Source organism: Acomys russatus, chromosome 18, assembly GCF_903995435.1.
Source record: "Acomys russatus chromosome 18, mAcoRus1.1, whole genome shotgun sequence".
Lineage (NCBI taxonomy): Eukaryota > Metazoa > Chordata > Mammalia > Rodentia > Muridae > Acomys > Acomys russatus.
Genome location: NC_067154.1, coordinates 28955945 through 28972503, shown reverse-complemented (window position 1 = coordinate 28972503; position 16559 = coordinate 28955945). Strand labels below are relative to the sequence as shown.

Sequence of the window (16559 nt, the reverse complement as noted above, 5' to 3'; positions counted from 1 at the left end):
TTACTGTCTTTGCATTTGAGTGAGCACGTGTGCGTGTGTGCCCTGACAGGGTGTAGAGGTGATAGGAGAGCTTGTGGGAGTTGATCCCCTCCTCTGCTTTGTGGCTTCCCGAGTTGAGCTCTGACTGTCAGCTTGCCATCTTATTGGCCTGAGAAACTTGCAGTTTAAGCCATATTCTGTTCTATAGCTATTGGAGTGTTTGTGGAGGGCTGACTGTAACGTTACTGTAGTTGTGACTTGGTAAGCACTTTAAGATTCATAGTATTAGTCATTAATTTTTACTTCTAGCAAATCTACTACATTTCTCTTCCTTACTTGATGTAATTATTGGTTTTTTTCTTTGAAGAACAGAAATTTCTTGTCTTCAGTGAGACCAAATTTCCCAGTTTCATACTCGTCTGACCTTTCCTTTTTTCTTTCTATTGTGTGTGTGTGTGTTTTGTCTTCCTGTCTTCCACTGTTATTTCTTCAGTTTTTTTCCCTGCATCCCCTGCTCTTCTCTCTATGTGGTGCCTTACTTGGATGATTACCTCTGAAGATTGCAAATACCACTGATACCTCTGACCTTTCCTTCAGTTGAGACATATTAATGCACTGGCCTACTGGATACCTTCATATAGATGTCCCATTTACTCTAGGAACTAATGCCCTCCGTTAGACCCTTCACTTACTTCCTACACTTGTTTTTATTCTCACATTCTCTTGTAAGGGAGCTTTACCCGTCCAGTGTTTCTTTTTGATTATTTCTTCACTCTTTAAATTCCGTCTGCCAGTGTCCTCATTTTCACTAGTTTGCACTCTTCAGACACTTCTTTCTCCCTAAGAAGCTATGGCTTGTACAACAATCAGAGTTATCTATCTATATTGAATCAGAGATGATATACTCCATTTGAGAGTTCTTATTTGTGCCTGGAACAGATCTAGGGATTGTTCCTTAGATTTTTTAAAAATATAAAATCTTTTTTATATAGTATATTTTAATCACTGTTCCCCTTCCAGGTCTTCTCCTAGATCTTCCCCACCCTCTCACCCATCCAGCCCCATGCTTTTTTTTTTTTTTTTTTTTAAAGAAAAATAGGTCACTGGGTGCAGTGGCGCATGCCTTTAGTCCCTGCACTTGGGAAGCAGAGGCAGGCGGATTGCTGTGAGTTGAGGCCAGCCTGGTCTACAAAGCGAGTCCAAGACAGCCAAGGATACACAGAGAAACCCTGTCTCAAAAAACAGGAGAGAGAGAGAGAGAGAGAGAGAGAGAGAGAGAGAGAGAGAGAGAGAGAGAGAGAGAGAGAGAGAGAGACAGAGAAAACAAACAGGTTAATAAGAAAACAAACCAACCAGAACAAAATAGAGCAAACAGAAAAACAGGAAAAAAACTAAACAAAGAAAAAGCACAAGAAACACATACATCCATACTGCCCCCCTGACACGTGCACGCACAAACTCCTCATCAAAACACAAAATCAGAAACTATAATAGATAAGCAAAACACAAGGTGAAAAAAAAATGCTCAAACAAAGCATTATGTGACAAAGGATCTCCACAAATACCATTGTGTTCATACACTGCTGGGCATGGGGCTATCCTTAAGTATGGTTTGTATCCCCTGTGAAACTCCATTGGAGAAAACAGATTTTTCCTTCTTGAGTAGTTGCCAATTGGAGGTAGCTTTTGGGTCAGAGATGGGATCTCTTGTCCACTTCTCTCAGTGCTTGGGCTCTATCTGGCTTTGATGTGTGCCTGCTGCCACAGTCTCCGTGAGTTCGCATGTATGTCCTGTTGTGTCTTGAAGGCACTGTTTCCTTGGCATCGTCCATACTCACTGGCTCTTCATCTTTATGCCTCCATTTCTGCAGAGTTCCCTGAGCCCTGCGGGGAGTTCTCCCAAGTTTCTCACTCTTTGCACATTGTCAAGCTGTGGGTTGTGTGGACTACCCAGGGAATGGGGATGTGGTGGGAGGACAGGCCCCTGCAAGTGGCCGGGTATATGACTGGAGCAATTGTAATGGTGGACAGGAGGGTGAGTGAAAATTTCATACCTGATTTCCAGACAAGTGAGTTTACTAGGTTCTCAGGTAGAGAGTGTTGCTCGGTAGAAGCGGCTGGCATGAAGAGATGAAGTAACGGAGAAAAGCTGAGTTCACAGAAACCTTTGGTAGACCGCCCAGGGAATGGGGGTAGGGTTGAATGCAGGCCTCTGCGTGAGGTCTGCTACAGGGCTAGGAATAAGACTCCTACTTTGGCTTTTTAACATGACTTATAAGGCTTCTGTAGTAAGATCCTGTTTTTGTAACTTGGAATAAACCCCTTAATCAATATGTGGCTCTTCAAGTAATAGAATGGTTATTTTGTGACTATAGTAACTGGCTGTGAGCTTATGCTAGAGGTTTGGAGTGCTTCAATGGAAAACATGGCCCTATCATGCTGATATGGCTGGCTGGGTTTTCTGTTCCCCCAACACATTTAAGATAAAAGTTTGAATCATTACAGAAAATTCCTAACTAGGGAATTGTGGTTACTGACTGTAATATACATTTAGTACTGTATAATTGCTAGCTAGTATCTGGCATCCCAAGTACAAGCTATGTAAGCGCATTTAGTCTTCACCTCAGTGTCTTAGTACTTCATTACCATTTTAAACGATGGAGACAGGGAGGCAAGAGAGTTCAGGTAACCTGTTCAGAGTCACAGTGACAGCCAGGGAACTTGTGGCAGGCCTGCGGAGGTGTTGATGCAGAGCAGTGCGCTGCTGCAGCAGAAGTCTCCTGCTGACAGTGCCCAGTGTGACCCCAGAAGTAGATCTCTTTTATCTTGTCATTCAAGCCATCTCTGTATGGGACGTCTCGTTTCTGAAACTATCACAGCCATTTAACCTTAATCCAGAGAAAGGTTTTCTAATTGTGACAGCTGACCATATCTCAGAAGCTGTGATGAGAAACCAGTTATTTCCAACACTTCTCATAAAACTGAGAACCTGGATTCCAAAGGGAAAAAAGATACTTGAGAGATGCCAACAGGCAAAGGATGTGCGATTTGTTTTGGCTCTAAGAAAAAACAACTTCTATAAGAAAATCTTTTCATAAATCCCGCCACAGCTGTGGCTTGCTTCCAAGAACAGACACCAGACTCCTGACTCTCTTTGAAGCTGTCATGAGATGGAGTCTTGGAGCCACTGTGGATTTTGCTTGGTTTGTGCTGGGTTCTCATGAGTTCTGTGAGAAACTAATCTCTCCTGGTTCCTTTCTCCTGAAGGTTCTATCTGGACCATCCATGTCATTCATTGTAGAAACTGTTGCCAGATCTTTTCTGTACATTCTGGTTATTTTCCATGTGATTTTTTTTTTTCTTTCAAAGACATTCTAGAAAAATGTAGCTGCATGGTGTGGACTCAACCTACCTTGAGGTATGCCAAGTCATGTGAGATATATGCGGAAGTAGATATCACTTGTATAAAGGAAGAAAACTTGATTCAGTTGGTTTGAATTCGTGCCAACTTTTGTTAACTTTAAAATATACAAGCTCAACATTAATATCACTTAATTATTTTACTGGCCTAGTAGGTAGAAATCTTTCTGTATTAAAGATCACTTTACATTTTTACTGATTTTTTTATGTTTTTCTTTGTAAGTTAAAATAAGTGATCAAAGTATGAATCCTTTTTATAGTTATTCTGCCAAACTATATGTGGAATCTTCTAGGTAAAGTAGGAATACCAGCGTGAGCCAGGCCAGCTCTCTGTGTGTAGTACAATACATTGAAAGAAGTTCTATATGATTTCAAGTGTTTACTAAGTCAGGTGGGCCTTCAAAGCCCATTAATATGAGTTAATTATGACTTCCTGTACTTAGGTTTTCAGCAGTGGTTCTTAAGTGCTATCTCAAGATTTTTAAATATTTATGGAATGGTTTAGAGAGCATCTCCTCAAATCAGAAGAAATGTGGAAATAAGATCAAGAGCTTTCAGATGTAACAAAGATGTAACTGAGTGTGCATACTTGTTTATTCATCTTTTTGTCTACCTCTTCATTAAGCATTTATTGAGAGTCTTAACACTGTCATAGAATATGAAAGTGTATATGAATATCTCTGCCTCAGAACAGTGTGGGAATGGATGTGATCTCACTCTGTTACTGAAGTGTGGTGTGACAGTGGATGTGATGGTAGGTAAGGTTCAGTGGATGTTGCAGTGTGGTGTGACAGTGGATGCTATTGTAGGTAAGGTTCAGTGGATGTTGCAGTGTGGTGTGACTGTGGCTGCGATTGTAGGTAAGGTTCAGTGGATGTTGCAGTGTGGTGTGACAATGGATGTGATGGTAGGTAAGGTTCAGTGGATGTTGCAGTGTGGTGTGACAATGGATGTGATGGTAGGTAAGGTTCAGTGGATGTTGCAGTGTGGTGTGACAGTGGCTGTGATGGTAGGTAAGGTTCAGTGGATGTTGCAGTGTGGTGTGACAGTGGCTGTGATGGTAGGTAAGGTTCAGTGGATGTTGCAGTGTGGTGTGACAGTGGCTGTGATTGTAGGTAAGGTTCAGTGGAAGTAGCAGGGTCAGCTTGAACTTGAGGACAACAGCAGCAAAGATGAGTTTTGAAGGATAGGTTGGAATCTAGGCTGGCAGTTGTGTTTTTTACCCAATAATAAATTTGTTTCCTAGATATGAACAAAATGGATTCCTAGTAGAAGCATGTAAATTTAGTAGTTAGGAAGCAGTTGTTGATATCTTTAGATGCTATTTATGTGTAAGTAATACTGAGCTACGTCACTCAAGTAAAGTGCACAGCTTATTTACTTTTCATTTCATGTGTAACTGTTAATATTTGAATTAGCATTTAGGATTATTAAATTTTTTTTTTTTTTTTTTTTTTTTTTAGTGCTCTAGTGTGTCCTTCTTGTGCACAGTTTCCTGACAGATGGTGTTAGTTTTGCTTTACTGTACCAAATACTTGAGATTGTCAGCTTAGGAGGGAGTTGATTTTGTCTCACAATTGAGAGGTTTTCACCATGACGGGGCCTGTTTGCTTTGGGACTATAGCAGAACAATGCACAGGGCAGCAGTGTAGGTCAGAGGGGCCCTTAAGACAGAGAAAAGAAGGGGCCCTGAGTTCACAGGTACTTCCAGTGACCTGAATTCTGCTAGGTCCTGTTTCCTGATTGTCCCTCCTTTTGTTTTGCCATGGGGCCAAACCAGACTTTAAACCAAACCTTCCAAGCATGGTTTTGGAAGATATTCAAAATATGAATTACAACATTCCCTTGCACATGGTTCTGTATCCTTTTTATTTTTGAGGTTTCTGGTGTAGGAGGACTATGCTGTGAATCACCAATGTTGGGATTAGTATGGATTTCTTATTCAAAACCTAAAACCCATAATCATCCAGCACACTCTCTGTGTCCTTAAAAAACCATGGTAAGTTCCAAGGTCGTTTTGTGAATAAAATAACAGTCCTACTTTTAGTAAGTGTATATGCTAACAGATAGGTTCAGATTAGTATGTGTGCCATGAAATTGCAAGTTCTACATGTAGGTAGGTATCTCTTGGAAAGACCACTGTATGTACTGTCCCACAATCTGAGAGCTGAAGACTGAATTGACATCAATTAGGTAAAGAAGATGGATAAATTATAGATACAGGGGAGAGATGGCACTGAGCATGCATGTTCAGGAGACTATGTTATTGTTATGATTAATAAAAAGGAAATAAGATGATAAGATAATAAGAGGTCAGGCAACAGATATATTATGTGAGCATGGCGGGAGAAGGAATGGGGAAAGGGGTACCCCAGAGAGAGAGAGAGAAAGTAGAGAGAGAAAAGTAGTAAAGAGAGAGGATATAGAGAGAAAAGGAGTGGAGAGAGAGGCCCATGTGGAGGTTTGTCCTTTTATATGGCCCTGGGCAAGGTCCCACCCCGTGCCAGAAAAGCAATGACATCATGGGTAGGTGGACTGAAGCAGAATCCTAACAGTTATAAATTACATGTACATCATATGCCGTGAGTGGACAGTGGTAAAGACATTATTCGGTAAGGAGGAAAGGTTTGAGTCAAACTTGATATAAGAATCATGCTAAGATATTTGAACATAATCTTTTGAGTGATAGGAACATTGGGATGGGTGAGGGTTAAGACTTGCTTTGCATTTAGTAAGAATTGCTTGGACTAGCCTGCATAGAGAAGCAGGGAAGACTTGGACAATGATTAGGATTGGTGATACAAAGGCCCTGCCCTAGGGTGATGGCAGCGGGGGTAAAGATATCAGATGTAGTCCACATTCCTTGCTTTGGGATTTATTTTTTTATTTTTATTTATTTATCACAATTGAGGACATGATAACTAACAAGTCAGCTTTCAGCTTATACAAATCAACATCAGACAGAAGTCACAGTCAGTTCCTATCCCCAGTAAGAACGAACCCCTTTGCTTGTCTCTGCTAAGGTCTATTTATTCTTCTCAACTCCTCCAGACTTCCCAGACCCTCCTACTTTGCCCTCTGGGCCTCAACAGTCTTCTAATGCTTTCTTCCCTTTTTCTCTAATTGGAGTCTAGATGTTCTTTGATAGCTTTATTTTCCTGGTGGCTTCTTTCTTCAAAAGCTCCCTGTTCTTTTTGAATACAAGCCATCAGAGCTTGCAGCCTGTCGCAAGCCTCCTTGTTGGTCTCCAGGTATGTCTTCTGTCCCTCCCACTGTTTCACTGACGGCCTCAGAAACTGAGTTACTTTTTTCCTTTGACCATCATTTTTGTTAGCCTGCTGCATCCACCTTACCAGGCAGGGTTCTTAACCTGGGGCCTGCACATCACTAGGTAATTTGTGGAAGGACTCATGATATATTTAGAAAGGTTGAATATTTTTCTTAAACTTTTAAGTCTAATTTAGTGTTTGTCTCTCTTGTGAATGTAGGGAAAAAACATAACATCTCTTAGTGCATCAGACAAATCAGAACACAAAGCCCAGTGCCACAGAGTATTTTACCCATGATCAGAAAAAAAAAAAAATCAAGATATTTTCAAACCCCATTATAGTTACTAAAAGATTTCTAAATATGGCTTATATGCAATATTCTTTAAAACTAGACTTGTCTTCATCTCTCATTTGATTCAGTAATGAGTATATATTAAAGCGTGTTAAATATTTGGATGGTTCCATTTTACTTTATCTTGTAAATATATATGTATATACACAGACATATATATGTATATATCACTACATAATATATTAATAGCATTATACATATGACATTAAAAAGTATCTTGGAAGAGCTTCATACTCAGAATTTATTGCTGTATAGCACATTTCCCTCAAACATCATGGCTTAAAGTAAAGGCATCTGTAGGTTCTTAGGTGAGAAAAAGGAGACAATGGTTCTGCTTTGAGATCTTTTGAGCTAATTGTTGAGATGTTGGTTTAGACCGCTGTTTGTGAAATCTTACTGTGTATATATCTTTCCCCATCATGTTTCTCTCTTGACAGAAAGGCTGTGGTCTCAGCTCTTCCTTCTGCAGGGTATACACAGGCAGCTCCCAGACATAGCTACTGCCTGTAGAATGCATGATTACAGGAGCCTATTTTCAAGCCATTAAAGAAGTTTTATGAGCATAATTAAAGACGCTTCTCATTTAGCAAGTTTAAAAAAATGTGAAACTTAAATATGAACAAAATATTTAAAAGTTGACTAACATATTTAGAGGGGTGGCAGTAAATTTTCAAAGTAGCTTTTGACTAACTTACAAAAATTATAAAATGTATATTAACAGCCGGAAAAGCCCTTTTGTAATTTTTAAGGGTATTGAAGCTAGACTCTAGTAGTTGTTGAGATTGTGACTGAGGCAGAGACAGGCATCACACCTGAAATGACCAGGGGACATCTTTTCCTCAGGGTGTGGTATGCTTTTTATTTATTTTTAAAATTTCTATTTATGTATGAGTATTCTGTGTGATGGTACATGCCAGAAGAGGACATCAGATTTCATTATAGATAGTTGTGAGCCACCATGTGCTTGCTGGGAATTGAATTCAGAACCTCTGGAAGAGCAGACATTGCTCTTAACCACTGAGCCATCTCTCCAGCTCCTTTATTGATTTTTATTTCATGTGCATTGGTGTTTGGCCTGCATGTATGTCTGTGTGAGGGACTCAGCCACCGGAACTTGAGTTATAAACAGTTTGCAAGCTGACATGTGGGTGCTGGGAATTGAACCTGGGTCCTCTGGAAGAGCAGCCAATGCTCTTCCCCACTGAGCCATCTCTTCAGCACTAATGTGATATATTTTTAAGGGAGCGATATCACTAGTATTTACTAAGGGTGCCTTAGTCACTGTTTTATTGTTATGAAGAGAGACCATGACCAACGCAACTCTTACAAAAGGAAACATTTAATTTGGGGCTTCCTTACAGTTTCAGAGGTTTAGTCCATTATCATTATGGAAGGGAGCCTTGTGGCATGCAGGCAGATATGGTGCTAGAAAAGTAGCTGAGAGCTGCTTGATGAGAGGGGAGACAGACAGCAGAAAGGCTTTGGCTCTGGCATGGGCTTTTAAAACCTCAAAACCCACTCCCAGTGACAAACTTCCTCCAACAAGGCCATACCTCTTAATCTTCTTAATCCTTTCAAATAGTGTCATTCCCTGGTGACTAAGCATTCAACATATAAGCCTGTGGGGGCCATTCTTAATCAGACCACCACAAAGGGCCATTTGGCAGATGGGCACACTGCTTAGCTGCTAACATTTACTTTGATTCTTGCTTCAGTCTCACAGGACTCCCTAATACGCCACACTTGTACTGCCTCTCCTGGGTATGGGCGACTCTGTTTCAGAAATCATTACTGGTTTCTATTTGTTGCTTATTTGCTTATGATTTGTTTTGCACACTTAAAATATTTGTTTTCTTAAATTCTAACTAGTTTGTGTGTGTGTGTGTGTGTGTGTGTGTGTGTGTGTGTGTGTGTGTGTGTGTGTGTGTGTGTGTGTTTGTATAACATTTTCCTGAAGTGGTAAAACATCTCAGAGATGGTATTATTTTCCAAATGATTTTTATAATCTAGGAATGTCTCATAACTTCAGCAAGTCCCTCAGTTGTAATTAGTAGGCTGCTGTCTGTCAGATTATGCTGTGCAGGCTAAATATATAGGAGAGACTGTAATATTTGTCTTATGCTATGGAACAGATGGTCTCCAAACTTAGTGGTGTACAGCAGACACTTTTCTCAAGTACTCTCTGTAGGCTGTGATTTTGGTAGTTTCTTAACTAGGTGGTTCTGACTCAGGGTCTCATGAAGCTGCAATGTAGAGGTTTGCCAGAGTGATGGCTTGCCAGGGACTTCTAAGATGCTCACTCATGGGCTGGTGTAAAAAGACTTCTTCTGTTGGTAAAGTAGTGTTTTAGTTCTTTGCCAATGGGTCTCTCTTTACAAGCTCTTTGGGTCTTTTCATATGTGGCAGTTGGCATATGCCAGAATGAATCATCTAAGAAAGAGGACTTAGTGCCATTTATGATCTTGTCCTGTAAGGCAGAATTGGTAATTTCCACAATTTCCTATTGGTCACACAAGTCAGAGGACGTTATACACAATGACTTATCTGATGATTCATTTAGTAGGGCCATTATATTGTAGTGGCAAAGAGTCAGTAGTTACCAAATTTATAAGGTGATAACAAAATTTTATAACTAATTTGAAAAGACACTGGAATATAGTGTGCCTTGGAGTGGTCAAAAATGGCTTTTTAGGCTTTTTTACTTGTGGCTGATAGGGGCCAGCAGTTCTCTTTTGTTAACACATCTCTGTGACAGGCATTATCATGAGAATTTACTAAGTCACTTGGTTATGGGAACACAATGAGCTGGTGGCTAGCAGGATTCAGTGGTCAGACTCTTGGGTCCTGGTCCTCTTCAGCAGGTTGCTGAGTTAGTAATGAAGCTGATTAACCCATGCTATTTCAGTTGGTTCTTTCCTCCTGAAGTCGAATATAAAATTGCATGAAAATTGATACATAATTTTGAACAATATATTTTATATTCCAGGTGTGTACTTGGATAAAATTGATTTTATAGTCAGAAGGAGCCTCTATTTGCTTATTTCTCCTGGATTCCATAAAAACTTGCACCTTCTTCTTGGTTCTAACAAAATGTGTCTCTAACCACATGTAAAATTTCAAAAATTGTAAATTTGTAAAATTGTAAAATGCCTGACAATTACACTGCCCTTTTAAATTTAAAAAAAAAAAAAAAGCCATTGACATTTACATTGCTGTAACAATGAAAACTTTAAATAATGAGTTTTCACTATCACCATGTTGTAACTGAAAATCTGAATAGTTTTTTTTTTAGAGGCTTTTTGGTTTAATTAATTTATTTAAGCTGTCATTGCTGATTATCAGTGTGATTACTCAGCATGAGCTAATACTCAGTAGGGTGCTCATTTAACTTCCCTGAAGATAAGTGATATTAATTTATAAAACTTAGTACACCCCAGACACAGGCAGAGCCCTGGTAATTAAATGTGGTGTTCTACGTCTAAATAGTGTAGGAGAATTCCCTCAGTCTTGTGTGTGTTTAATCAATCTTTCAGCCAATGTGAATTGCTTGTATATTTTACCTGCCTAAGTTGAGTTTCTAGTTTGATTTTAAGGGTAGAATTCCATATGAATTATCTAAGTTTTATATGAAGATAAGTACATAAATAGTAAAAGACAAACCATCTTCACATAAATTGCAAAATACAATAACAGTGACCTTGCTGTCAGTCTTATGGCAGTTTCTACAATAATTTTAAGTATAAAATATATTTAGAATTTGACTGTGTCCTATTATGTTTTACTTTAAAGGCATCCATGGAAGATAAATTACAAATGATTTGTCTGCTTGTGAGTGAAATCACTGTTGCATCATTTAAAAAAAAAAAAGAAACTTCTTAACCATATGTTTGATAGTCGAGACCACTTTGATTTGGCTTTGTTAGAGCGCTCAGAATTTACCCTGTGTGATTAATAGAGCATACCTGGGTATGCTGGTGAGCTTTACGTTAAGCTTGAGACATTCAAAAGTCAATGTACTGTCCCAGCATAGGAAGAAGAGATTGCATTCCTGTTGTATTACTTTGAAAAACACTCCTTCATTTCTTTCTTTCTTTCTTTCTATCTATCTATCTATCTATCTACCTACCTACCTACCTAATCTATCATTTATGCATCTATGTATCTGTCATTTACCTACCATCTATTTATCTCTTTGTGTGTATGTGTATCTCTCTTTATATATGTGTTTTGTGTAGGTATCATAGCCTGTGTGTGTGTGGAGGTCAGAGCACAACTTGTGGGAGCTGGTTCCACATGGCCTTTGGCAACATGGGCCAAGGGTGTGTTTTCTGCCTTGCCCATGTCTTGTGGCAGTAGGCTTAGATCTGTCTGATTTTTAGATATTCTTATTTTTAAAAGTACTATTTTTTAAAAAGTACTATTTTAAAAGTACAATTAATAAACATTTTATGAACTCTGTCTCTAATAGAGCCATAGGTTGTTTAGGCTTACATTTGTTACTGTTATTGACATGTTTACATTTGTAATATTGATGTTACGTCAGCTTCACTTCTTTAGAAATATCACATGTTAGTTAACTACAGTTTTGTGTGGTAAGAGTTGGGGTAATTTCTCTACTACATGTGTAGAAATTATAGTACTGTAGTAGTGACTATAGGTGGACTAACCCATCACTTGGCTTACAGAAATTATTTTGGTGTCTCCTACTTGTTCTCAGAGAACACTCAAGACACAGGGTACAAATATACACAGGGACTAGCTTTTGGACATGTTTTATATTTTTTGCTTCTTCCATAGTAGAGAATATTTGAGTTAGATGCCAGGGTTTCCTGTGCATACATGCATTCTACGTCCTCCTTGTTCCGTATCTATATGGCAGTATAATTACTTGCTGTCCATCCCTGACTGTACAGCTCACTTGCCTTTTCCTAGCAGCAGCTAACTAATACATTCTCCATTCGTCTCCTCATCTTTTTGTAGGTCTGGGATTCTTCCTCTCACCGTTGCCCTTTAACATGAAAAGATTAACAGTTTTGTAGTCCCTCCAGGTCTTCTGGAGCCAGTCTCTCTCAGCTTTTGTCTGTATTGTCTTTATTTTGCTTCTCCTTATGAAAGAAATTTGGATAGAGCATTTCAGTATGGTAGGGCTTTTCCTTCACACGTCAAAGCTGCCATTCCATTTCTCTTCAGAAAAGAAAGGTCTCTTCTTCCAGACTCTTAGAGTTGGAGGCCAGTCAATTTAGGAAAGGGCTAACCTGGACCTTGTTCTTTGGTTGGGATTCAGCTCTTCTGTGCCGTCTCATGATTTGAATACTTGGGATCTGAACATCACTGAAATCTGACAAGCTTTATTTTAGTGTGTGCTTCCATGTGTGAGTGTGTATGTATGTCACTATGATGGAATCATGTGGGGAGGGTGTGTGTGTGCAAACCCATGAAAACCAGAGAAGGACATTGAGTGCTTTGTGCTACCACTGTCTCTATGTTATCTATCTGTCGTTTATCATTTATAGATACCTAATGTTTAATTATGTGCATATGTGTGTGGGTATGTGAACATGTGAGTTTGGGTGCCTATGGATTTCAGAAGAAGGTATCAGATCGTCTGGAGTTAGAATTACAGGTGCTTGTGAGTAGCCCGACATGGGTGCCGGTGACTAAACTGGGTCACCTGCAAGAGCAGTGTGCTCTTTTAACTGCTAGGTATTTTGCAGTTTTTCTTATTCATAGGTGTGGGTTCTTCACTGAACCTGGAGCTGTGCTGAGGGCTGCCGAGCCCAGTGATCTGTCCCCACTTGTCCAACAGCCCTGAGCAGCTGGGGCTGAGCTGGGGCTGCAGGCATTCCTAAACAACATCTGGCTTCGTCTATGGGTTTGGGGATTTTGACTCTGGCCTGTTTATTGGTTTTTGCGATTAGAAAAAAATTAATGTATTTATTCACTTTATATCCCAGTTGTAGCCCCCTCCGTCCTCTCCTCCCAGTCCCATTCCCTCTTTCCCACCTCCCTTCCCCTATTCCTTAGAAAAGGGGAGCCTCCCTCCCCACCCACGCCAGCTCGTCAAGTTGAACCAGGACTGAGTTTGTCCTCTTTCCCTATGGCCTGGCAAGGCAGTCCTGCCCAGGGGGGGCATGATCAAAAAGCAGGCAACAGAGTTTATGTTAAAGACAACCCTGCTGCCTTTACAGATCCACACGTAGCCTGATAGGCTCCTGTCTACAAGCATAGCAGAGTATTGTTAATAGTGTCAGCGGTTGGCTGTCTTCCATGGCGTGTGTCTTGGGTTGGGCCAGGCATTGGTTGCCCATTCTCTGAATCTCTGCTCTATTTGTTTTGTCTTTATCCCTGTACATCTTGTAAGCCAGATAAGTTTTGGATTGAAGTTGTTCTGAGAGTCTTGTCTAGTTAGAGGCCGTCCTCTGCAATCTCCATGGCCCCTGCTCCTGGGCGTTTCAGCTAGAGTTCCCCTCATATCCTACCAAAGGCCTATTCTGATAGATCTCCAGATCTATCAAAGAGATGCCCCACCCACAGTTTTTTTTTTTCCTCCGAAGCCATCTTTCCTCTCTCTCTCTACTCCAGGTCTGATCTCTTCTCTCCCTTTCCTACCTTGTTTGCTCTCTTCAACCACTACTCTGACTATTCTATTTCCCCTTCTGAGTGAGATTTAAGCATCCTCCACTTGGTCCTCCTTGTTAGTTATCATTTTTGGGTCTGTGCATGTAGTATGTTTTTCCTGTACTACATTGGTAAAATTCACTTATGTGAGTATATACCATGTGTGTCTTTCTGGGCCTGGCCTGGGTTACTTCACTCAGGATGATCTTTTCTACTTCTCTCTATTTGCCTGCAAATTTCATGATTTCCTTGTTTTTAATGGCTGTGTTTTTTTTTTTAATTTAAAAAATTTTAATTTGTTCACTTAAATCCTAATTGTAGCCCCTTCTAGTCACCTCCCGATCCCATCCTCCCTCCTTCATGCCCTTTCCCTCCCCACCTAGTTCTCCGAAAGGGGAGCCCTCCTTCCATAACTTCTGACCTCAGCCTATCAAGTCTCATCTTGACTGCTTGTTTCCTCTTCCTCTGTGGCCCCTCAAGGCTGCCCCACCAGGGGGAAGTGATCAACATGTGGGGACCAGAGTCCATGTCAGAAGTAGTCGGTTTTTGAGATTTAAACTCAGATCATCTTGCTTGTGAAGCAAGTGCTTCTGACTATCTACTTTACAACAAACCACGGGATAGCTTTCTGTTTTAAAACTGATGCCCATTTTTAGGGCATCTCAGCATTACTGGTTGTCCTTTGTTACTAGTTCCAGTTTGTTCTCTGTTACTAGTTCCAGTTTGTTCTGTTTCTTCAGGAAACTATGGTCTGGTGTGCTGCTCTTAGTTCAGACAGCTGACATCACGATCCTTTCAAGGCATGGGTGTGTCATGGACATTTCACTCAGGTCTTTCCCTGGACTATATTGAAGGACGACAGCTTGCCGTTGCTGAAAGCCCTTTGTGTTTGAGGGAGGAGCTCCCTCAGCTCCTGCTTTCACTAACCTTCAGCATAGTGCAGATGTGGCTAAGAAAGAATAGACAGGAAGAATTGGTAGCAGATTTGTTTTCTATCTGGGCTTCATGAGACCACTAATTGGTTTTCTAATCACTCAGCCAGCAACCATGCAACAATCAGTAGGTCGCTGAACATGACTGCTGTTTATGTACCTATCCCTCAGCAATGGTGGAGGACCATAAGGGTAGTTTTGTAAACTGAGGCTAAAGGTCATAAAGACATTACTTTTGCTACCTATTGGCATTTTTCTTTGGTGCCAGTACTTTGTTTTCTTTAAAGAAATACTTTCCAAGCCTTATTTCAATTACTTAATGGTATATTCAGCTTGAATTATATGCCTTGATGTAAGGCTCAAAAAGAACAAAGCTTGTCCCCAGAGAAATACATAGGATTTGGATTCCATTCACAGAAGTGGGGAGACAGATAACAAGCCTTCCTAGTTTGAGGACTATTTTAGTTCTGTTCTACTTTGAAGCACTGATGAAGCAAATTTAGGAATGTCATTAGAATTTGCTAAGGTTATATGTATGTCCCTTTTCATTACTTATAATAATACTTGAGATGATGAGAACACTGCATTATTGAATATTCAGGGCATTCTGACAGGAAAAAACATCTGTACATGCCTAGTTTATATGTAATCTTCGTACTCTCCCTATTTTGTTGCCCCCTTTCTCCTCCCAGTAACTCCTCTTTCCCTTTCTTGTGTCTTCAGCTTTCAGATGAACTAAAAACACAGCAACTTTTGAGGCTTGTTAGGATGAGAGCAATGGTATGTTATGACCACTTTCTAAGTTTTGCAGGGCCTGACTTAGTCTTAGAAGTCTAACTTAAAGCCGGGCGTGGTGGCACACGCCTTTAACCCAAGCACTCGGGAGGCAGAGGCAGGCAGATCGCTGTGAGTTTGAGGCCAGCCTGGTCTACAAAGCAAGTCCAGGACGGCCAAGATAACATAGAGAAACCATGTTCAAAAAACAAAAAACAAACAAATAAACAAACAAAAAAAGAAGCCCGACTTAAATAAACTGTGTAAATACAGTGCATAGTATTTTCCCTAAACATTATCTTCATAGATTATTACTTTTATATGCCATTAGATGACCTATTTCTTTAGTAAATTAAATAGTAGCATAATGTAGTCGTATTTTACACATACGGATTTGTAGGTATTAGACTTCTCTAGTAGTTCTACCAGCTGTTCTCTGCTGTGTGGTAGTCACTAACTACATATGTCCCTTGAGCACTTGAAATTTATTTATGCAGCCAATGAACTAAATATTTAACTTAGTAGCCATACGTAGCTAGTGATACTATAATATATGAATAGTTCAGTTCTATAATCTATACATTTTAAAACATTTATTTGTAAGAGGATAGGCCAATCTTTTTAGTCCTTTATTCATCTTATATTGAAATTAGTAGGTTTATATTTATAGCAATAGGGAATTATTTACATAATGATTATGCCTTGAATCAACATATTTTTGAAACCTCCTTTAAGACTTACTATTCTTTTTGAAAATTTTATACGTCTTGAAATAGGAATTGAGTTTATTTCTGAGTACAATTTTGAATGAATAATTAGTTTTCTAGTCTAATATTAATATATTTTATTTTCTTTATTTTTATTTTTTATATTAATATATTTTCAAATAATAGCTATTTGAGCTGGTCATGGAAGACATCCTGTAACAACAGAAATCTAGCTGTATTAAGTAAGGTCCTGCTCTGCAGATGTCCACAGTGTTCCCAAAGTTAAGCTGTAGCCTGGCATGAACAAAAAGAAATGTTATCAGTTGAATAAGCATTACAGTTCAAAATTTAAATTCCTAACTCATATCCTGTTGTGTCCCTCCAGGGCAGTCTGCATGAGGGCACTGGAGAAGGGCAGTGCAGTGGCTGGCTTGCAGGGCAAGAAGTGACAGTTGGCCACTGCTATCTGACTTACTTTTCTGAGTGTCTTCAGTTTGCTTGCCTATAA

General features: G+C 39.7%; 1 protein-coding gene across 1 annotated transcript in view; it reads left to right on the top strand.

Annotated features, from left to right (window-relative positions):
* The window catches only part of Diaph3 (diaphanous related formin 3), a 453079-nt gene that overhangs the window by 31303 nt on the left and 405217 nt on the right, over positions 1 to 16559 (top strand). The gene's annotated exons all lie outside the window — the stretch shown is intronic.